The sequence below is a fragment of the Dipodomys ordii genome, unplaced genomic scaffold (genome assembly GCF_000151885.1).
Source record: "Dipodomys ordii isolate 6190 unplaced genomic scaffold, Dord_2.0 Scaffold71, whole genome shotgun sequence".
NCBI classification, from domain to species: Eukaryota; Metazoa; Chordata; class Mammalia; order Rodentia; family Heteromyidae; genus Dipodomys; species Dipodomys ordii.
In genome coordinates, this window is record NW_012267287.1 from 2,970,720 (window position 1) to 2,979,147 (window position 8,428).

General features: G+C 62.7%; 1 protein-coding gene across 1 annotated transcript in view; it reads right to left on the reverse strand.

Moving 5' to 3' along the window:
* Positions 1-8,428, reverse strand: part of Sorcs2 (sortilin-related VPS10 domain containing receptor 2) — a 150,077-nt gene that overhangs the window by 70,428 nt on the left and 71,221 nt on the right. The gene's annotated exons all lie outside the window — the stretch shown is intronic.

An 8,428-nucleotide genomic window follows, 5' to 3' on the forward strand; every position in this document is an offset into this window, starting at 1 on the left:
GGGGGGGGGGGCTGCGCGGGCTCGGCTCTGCGTAACATGCTTGGGTTTACGAGGCTCCAGGTGCTTCTCGGCAGAGGCTCTCTCCAGAGGGGCAGAGGGAAGGCTGGAGCTGGAGACGCACACCGTAACCACGACATTATTCATTTAATACCGGGCGATTCTGGAAAGTAAGTTACAGCGGCTCGGCGGCGGAGCTCCGGTGCTAACCGGTAACCGGCTCCCCTGCCGCCAGCACCCGCCAGCGGCTGCCCAGGGCCCCGCCCACCCTTGGCCAGGCTGCGCCTGCCTTTGGAGCCTACTTTAGGGACCACCTAGGCTTGGCCGGGTGCCAGCCTGTGGGGGGAGAAAGGGAGGACTGGGTGGCGGCGGAGGCCAGAACATCCAGGTCCCTTGCAGCCCTGCCCTTTGCCTCCAGGCACCTGGGGCAGATGGCCCGGTCCAGGGTGGCGGCGTGTCCCCGGTCCCCGGTCCCCGGGCAGCCTGCCCTTCTGCGAGGGACCGGGCTGCTCCCTGCACGAGGAGCTGGCGCGTGAAGGCCGGCGCCCTGCGGGCCGGCGAGGGCCGCCATGTGGCGGGACTCACTGGGACCTGGAGGGTGTCGGCAGCCTCTCCCCGCATCATCAAAGGCGGGGACTTCCTAGGATCCCCACGGCGCAGACGCGCAGTCTGCCTGTCCTGTGCTCTGTGTGGTGCACGACCCCGCACCATGGGACGGGAGGCCACCCGGGGACCCAGGGCCGTCTGTGCTGCGGTCACCCGCACCTCCGCGCCGGCCACCACCTCACTTCCGTGCCCCCCCCCGTGCTATCTATGCGCAGGGGTTGGGACAGGCCTTGCCGGGCGGGGGTGGGGGAGGGCACCCCAGAGTCCAGGCTGACCTAGGACCCTGCTCTGCACCCAGATCTCCAGCGCCCCTGCAGACCCCCTGCAGGCTTTGCAGGGGCCTCTCCCCACAAGGACAGGCTGCTCAGGACTAGCCGCGCAGCCACACACATCGGGACCTGGCCATCCAGGTAGGATCCCAGGACTGGGTGGATGGTGGAGGACTGGGCGGTCTCCACCAACCATTCCTGCTGGAGAGAGACCGCCAGGCTCAGCACCCACGGACCGGCTCACCCATGGGGTGAACAGCACGGCTGCTCCGAGCAATGTGGTATGGCCTCACTCTCCTCTGTTTAAGATAATAAAGAAGCCAGGCACCCACTAGTAGTATACGCCTGCAATCCTAGCTACTTAGGAAGTCATGAGGATTGAGGTTCAAAGCCTGCCCAATCAAGAAAGCCCATGAGACTCTTATCTCCAACTAACCACCAAAGAAGCTGGACGTGGAGCTGGGCCTCAAGTGGAAAAGCACCAGCCTTGCGCAACACAGCTCCGAGCCAGCGTCCAGGTCCTGAATTCAAGGCCCAGGGTCAACAATAACAAAAACAACAACAATAACAACATTAACAACAATAACAATAGAGGCATTTGGGACTGCTGCTGTGGTTCAAGTGGTAGAGCACCAGCCTTGAGCACAGAGAGGCTCAGGGACAGCGTCCAGGTCCTGAGTTCAAGCCCCAGTATAGACACAGGAAAAAATAGAAAGAAGATCTAGATGAGTGAGTGAGGGTTTGGTGTGAGCAGCTGATGAACCCCAGAAACGGAGGAGGGTGGTGGCTGGGCACGGCACACTGGGCCCTGGTGAGGGAGGGCTCCAGGAAGGTTCTGGAAGTTTCTCCACCCAGGGATGTCAAGGCCAGCCTGGGGTTTTGAAGCCTCCGGCAGGGCAGCCCTGGCTTCCTGGGCGGTGTTGTTGGTGGGAAGGGCATTTTCCTCCTCATCTGCCACCTGCTGGGAAGCTCTGTGGTGGGGGCTGGACTGGCCCTGCACAATGCTCTCAGGAGAGCCACACACGCAGCGTAATCCCGGATAAACACAGCCAGGGCAGGGGCAACGCAGCAGGCGCTGCGGGAAACCCGACCATCAAGCAGCCCAGAGGAGCATCAAGCTGCTGAACGCAGCCCAGAGGGGCAGAGGTCTCCCCGGCCTCTCTGCCGCTGTGGTAGCTTCCCGAAGCGCTGTGGCCCCGAGGGCTCTGTGGGAGGGTGCGGGGAAGATCAGAATTCTCTTCAGAGCCCTCCCCCCATCTCTAATCTCCCAGAGCCAGGATTCCACAGAGCATCTGCCGGGAGCGTGGGAGAGGCCGGGCTGAACCGAGACCCTGTGGCTGCACTCAATGGGGCTGGCTAAGCTGGGTCTCCTGCCCCCCCCAACTGGATGTCTGAGGGAGGGGGGCAGGGAGGGAGGGAGAGCTGGGAAAGGCTGGTGTCTTCTCTTCCTGGACGCAGCGGGAAGGATCTGCATTGCGTTAGGCTAGGAGGAGGAGCAGCCCCACGGCGGTGCCCCGGTCAGCCGCTGCTGGTAAGAGCTGCTGGACGCTGGGCGGTGTGGCCCACACCTGGAACCCCATCTACTCAACAGACTGAGAGCTGAAGAGTGTGGTTTGAAGCCAGCCCAGACAGGAAAGTCTGTGAAATTCTAATCTCCAATTCACCAGCAAAATTCTCAAAGTAGTGCCGTGATTCAAATGGTAGAGCACCAGCCAAAAGCTAAGGGACAGTGCCCAGGTCCTGAATTCAAGCCCCACGAGGGAAACCAAAAAAAGAAGAAAAGAGTCGTGGGGAAATCATCCCGGCCTCTGGGGAGACAGGAGCAGCGGGGCTCGGGTCAGCCAGCCTCGGTCCTCGGGGGTCAGCTCCAGGCTGTGGTGCCAGAGATACCCCTGCGCCGCCGGCTCAGAGGCCTGAAGGGAGGGGTCTGGGACTGCAGCCGGGTGCTGAGCGCGGCAAATTCTGGAGCTCACGTCCCCAACCTCCGCAGAGCAGGGGGCAGAGCGTAACATTCTGCCACGTACCCAATTCAAAGCAGACACGCCGGAAGGTCGGATCCATGGGGGAGAGGTCGCATTCTCACTGTGACGTGTTGTCTTAATAACCCAGCCCCACACTGGCCTTCTTGCTTGCTTTCTGCTATGTCTTTCCGGAGGGGTTCTTGGCCATGAACAGCCGCAAAGGGCCTGGCCACTCGGATTTCCTCTGCGAGGCTTCCTGTCCCCCCCCAACTCCTCCCGTGAGTGTCCCCTCAGATGGAAGGCCCCTACCAACTCACTGAGTCTTCAGTTTAGTGGTCTAGACAGCAGAGCGATCCAGACGCCAGCCTTCAGCCGGGGGGCGGGGGGGTATCTGTTATTCTGCTGTGTGACCTTCCTCAGGTCACTTGACCTCTGTTTCCTCCTCTGTACCAATGGCCCAACACGGGCTCCCACAGCTTCTGCCATCTTTGGGGCAGTGCCCGGGATGGCGTTGTGAACAAAGCTTTCTCAGCAATTATCATCAACATCGCCACTGCAGTTATCACCAGTGCCAACGCCGCCAGTCACCGCCTGCCCCGCGCCCTCCTCTGCCCCGGCCCGTCTCTTCCACCCCTGCCTCCTAGCCGGCTGGCTGCCCAGGCAGGAACGCACGGGTTGGCCCTGCCATTAACGGCCAGCCCCACCAGGCACGAGGGACCCCTGACGCCCCCCCCCGCCCCTCCCGGGCCCCCGGTCCCCACCCAGCCCACGCCCACCGTCCTCTGAGCTGTGCACAACCCGAGAGCATGCGGAGACCCGCTGGGCGGTGGATGGTGAGGGAGTGAGCGAGTTAGTGAAGGAGTGAGTGAATGAGTGAATGATGGACGGGGGGCAGTGACGAGCGGGAGCCACGGCCAGCTTCCCCGCAGGCCCCGCCCCAGCCCTCTATGGTGCAGGCGAAGGACTCCGCCCGCGGGGAGCCTGACGCACACTGTGTGCTTCTGGGGGGGGCGTCCATCGCCCCTTGGGTGTCACTGGACATCGCGGCCCTGGGTGCAGGCGTGGCTCGGGGCCCAGGCCTCAGGCCGTCTCCGCCTGGCCCACCCCGGCCTGATGCTCTGAGTAGCAGACGCCGTCCTCCGGGTGAGGGCCGCGGGGTCCCCGGCTGGGCCCGCTCCTCCCGAGGACACGGGTGAATTTCGCATGCTAGCGGCCGTGTGCTCCATGCGCTGGGGGACCCCAGGCCGGCCGCATGCAGGACCCCACACAGTTCCAGGCCACAAACTCAGCAACACCAACGCGGGGCCCCGGTCTGTCTGGAAAGGAAGGACTCTGCCAACGGGGGAGGGAGGTGGGGGAGGGAGAGGAGGGGAGGGGAAGGAGGGACGCAGTATTTTCCACTGACGTCAGTCCCACTGCCCCTCCCCTGCCCCATGGCCCCCAGGGACGGGAGGACAGAGGACTTAAGCGACAAGCAGACGGGGAACACTGTCCCCAGGGCTCGGGCAGGTCCCGTGGGACCTCCTTTCCACAGTTAATGGCCTTGGGGTGAAGCCCGGTCAGGGTCGCTCTGCGGCTGGAGAAAAGCCATCTTTTATCGTGCAGGGGACCGAGATGACAGATGGACTCTTGACACCACACGGCCCGAGGAGGGGTGGCCCGCAGGGACCCGGTGTCCTGAGACGGGGAGCAGGGAGCCCCTGTTCCCAGGGCGCACTCAACTCTGGCCGGCTGGTGTCAGACGGTGCCGCTGCCCGGCCACCTCTCCCGAGAGGAGGCCACTGCTCGGCGGAAGCTCACAGTCCCTCTGCTACTAGATCCGGGACAGCCTAGACCCCCTCCATGTCTCCTATGGTGGCCAAGTGCCCGCGTGTCTGTGCTGCCCGCTGGTCAGGCCCAGCTCCATCCATCCAGCTAGCCTGCAGCTGGCTGGCCGTGGATGTGGCCTGGTGTAGGATCCACGGGCCCAAGTATGTCCTCCAAGCCCAAGGTCTCCTCCGCCCCCAGCCCAGAGGAGTACTAAGCACGCTGTCTCTCTCAGTGTCTCAGTCTCGGTCTCTGTCTCTGTCTCCTTCCAGCCCAGTTGGGCACTAAGGCTTCCCAGCCCCAGCCGGCTGCAGGGCACTGCGCTGGGCGGCTCTCTGGATCAGGCTCTTCCTAGCTCAGTCCTGCCCATGTCTGCACCCCGTTCACTTCCGGGGTCACCACTGTCCAGGGCAGCGGCTAAGAGCTCATCCTTTGCTTTGGCCTAAGACTGGCCTGGATTCTACACGCAAGCCCGGCTGTGCACGGGAAGCCGGCGCAGGCCCTGAGCGGGCGTGATTGTACCTCTGGGGTCGCGTTTCTTGGGTGCACAAGATCCACAATGGCTTTAGCTCCCCGCTCAGAGCAGGCCCAGCAGGCTGTCCCACAGGACTGAGGGCCCCGGAGGGACCAGACCAAGAGTGTTCGAGTTTTGCCCCTGCTCACTCCCAGACATGGCAGAGGGCTCGGGGGCGGCCGCGGGCTTCATGCGGCTCTGCTGCGCCGGGGACCCCCGCACCCCGCTCCTCCAGCCCCTGTGGGGCTGCCGGTGTCCCCAGCCCCATGGGGAAGTCTTCTGGCATGGTCCTCCCCCGACGGAGCATGTGCCGTGTGGCGTCCCGTCCCTCAGGGAGGGGGACCCTCCAACCCCAGGTTCCACTTGCTCCAGGAGCCGGGCCCACTGGCTGGGAGTGACTCAAATGCTTGCTCAGCGCCCTGAGCCCCACCCCAAGGCCCGGGGCAGAGCAGACCCCCTCCGCACGTCTCCGCAGGCACTGACCTGCCGGAGCTGGCGGCCCTCGGGGGGCCTGCACTGTGTGGAGAGGAGAAGGGCGGCACCTTGAGACTTTCCTTATGTGTTCTAAAGCTGGGGGACAAGGTCTGTGAGGGGAGATGGCCCCGACTGTCCATGTTGGGCTGGGACCAGGAACACAGCCAGTCCAGGGCCCAAGGGTGTGGCAGTCGGGGCTGGGAAAACCTGCTCCCGCATCCCTCCCTAACCCCTCCCTGTTAACAAGGCTCCTCCCTCTGCAAGGGGCATCTGGACGTATGAGCAGAGCCCAGTGCTGGCTGTGGGGGGACAGAGCCAGGGGGATGGAAAGACAGACACCACCTCTGGAAAGGACTAAGTGCCAAAGCCAGAAGAGAAGGGAGAGAATGCTAAAAGGAGGAGGGAAGGAAACCCTGGGGAAGAATGGATCTAGTTAACTCGGGAGGCTGAGAACTGAGGACCATCGTTTGAGGCTACCTCAGGCAGGAAAGACTGTGAGACTCTCATCTCTAATTAATCGCAGACAAAACACACACACACACACAGCTGGGCACCGGTGGCTCATGTCTGTAATCCTAGCTACTCAGGAGGCAGAGATCTGAGGATCACAGTTCAAACCCAGCCCGGGTAGGAAAGTCCCTGAGACTCTTATCTCCAATACACCACTAGAAAACTGAAAGTGGCGCTGTGGCTCACGTGGTAAAGCTGAAGAGCTGAGGGACAGTGCCCAGGCCCAGAGTTCAAGCCTCAAGACTGGTGAGAGAGGGAGGAGAAGAAAACACCCTGAAGGATGGGATCGGTGCAGAGCCCCATCTCCAAACCACAGCACAGCCTGCAGAAGACTCAGAACAGCGCCCCCCACACCCCCGCCACGACGTTTGAGATGGAGATGGACAGCTTCAGATACTGGGGGCTCAAGCTGCCCACGACGGGGGGCTGGGGCAGCTCTGCCCTAGGGAGCACGCGAGGCTTCGAGGAAGAGGGTAAAATCGCCGCCGCGCGGTGCACAGACCTGGGAGGGAACCTCGGGGCCGGAAGGGGCCTCGTCCTTCCCTCACCCTCTCAGGACGTCACAGGTGGAGTGCTGCAGCCCGCAGCCCCGGCGCCCGCGCAGCCCCGCCGTGCCAGGCACGCAGGGGGAAATGCATCAGACACCTCGAGAAGGAACCCACGGGCGTAGAACAATTCATGCCCGCGCAGTGGTAATAAATACGGCCATTAAACAATGACTCCGGCGCAATTAACTCGAGCACAAAAGCCGGACAATGAGAAAGGGATCACTTGGTGGCCATAATGTATAAATTGTGTGGAAGCGCATCCACTCTCCTCCGCTTGTCCTCCAGCTGCCCGTGCTGCCGGCCGGGGAATGTGACGGGGCAGCCGGCCGCGTTCTCCCAGAGAAGCCACAGCAGAGCCTCTTCCCTTCCTGCAGGAGCGGGTGCTGCCCTCCCTCCCTCCCTCCCTCCCGGCTGGGTGCTCAGTCGGCCTGCACCAGACTCTGCTCATCCCCCGGCTCTGCGGAGGGCTGGCCTGGCACTCCACAGGGAACCGTGTGATTAGGCTAATGACACGCGTGCCCTCAGCTCGGCTCGGTCACAGAGCAATTCGTTTCCCTTCGCAACCTCACAGGGTTCGAGCGCACAGCGCACAGGGTGAAGGTAGTCTTGGAGTTCCGCAGAAAGCGCCCCGGGCCTGGCTGGTGCCGGGAGGCATCACAGCCCTCAGGGCACCTCACCACCTGGGGGGGGGCGGGGGGGGGCGAAGGTCACCCGGACGCCTGCCTCTGTCCCTGTGCCTGTCATCACCCAGAGCGTCTCCATCTCAAGATGTCAGCCTTCCCTCCTGGGAGGAAGACGGCGCTGGGGGCCCCAGGGCCCTTCCCTGGCCTCGGCGTCTGCGGGGCCTCCGCTTCCGGCCTTCGCCCTCTACTGTCTGCTGGTTACCATTTTACATGAAGGGCCAAAGGGCAGTGCTGAGATCATGGCCGTTGCCGTTCACTGGTTCAAAGCCATCTCTGACCCTTATGGTGCTGTGTGACCTCGGGCAGTTGACTTACCCGCGCTGAGCTTCAGTTTCAACATGTGTAAGAAGGGAAATAACACCTTCATCTCCAAGTCCTTTCATGTGTTGGAATCAATGTCTGTAATTAGCTCCAAAAGTAGTATGTCTGATAGGTGGTCAGTAACCAGCCCAAGCCTATATTGACATTATCTTCCTCATTATCTCTACTTCGCAGACTATTTTGAAGCCACTAAAATGATGCTTGCAAAGCGATCCTAATGAGCAAGGGGATGATGAGAATTCAGAGTGGAAAAGCATCCCAACGGTAAGAGAAAAGAGAAGGAAGACCCCTGAGACGCAGGACCCCTCCCCACAGGGTGGCAAGTCCCAGGCCCCCCATTTTGGGGTTGTTTAGAGTGATCAAGCACTCCTGCAGGGCCAGGGAGGGCAGGGTTGGGGTGTGGAGGCCCAAGGGTGGCGGCAGGTGTGGCTGGGCATGGGAGGTGGGTCTGGAGCTCCCAGGGCACCACCAGAGAGGGCTGGGTGGGATCAGCACCTCGGACAGCACTAGGATGGTGGCCTGGGGTGCTGGCCCCAGGGGTGGGCGGCCTTGACCTAGGGCCCCTGGGAAGGTCATGCCTGTGTCATTCATTGGGTCTAGTCTGGGAGACTCAGGCCAGTGTGGGAGACACCACAAGGGCTGGCTCAAAACCCTCTGGGACCCCTGCCCTCCGCCGGCACCCTGCCCTCCGCCAGCACCCTGCCCTCCGCCGGCACCCTGCCCTCCGCCGGCACCCCTG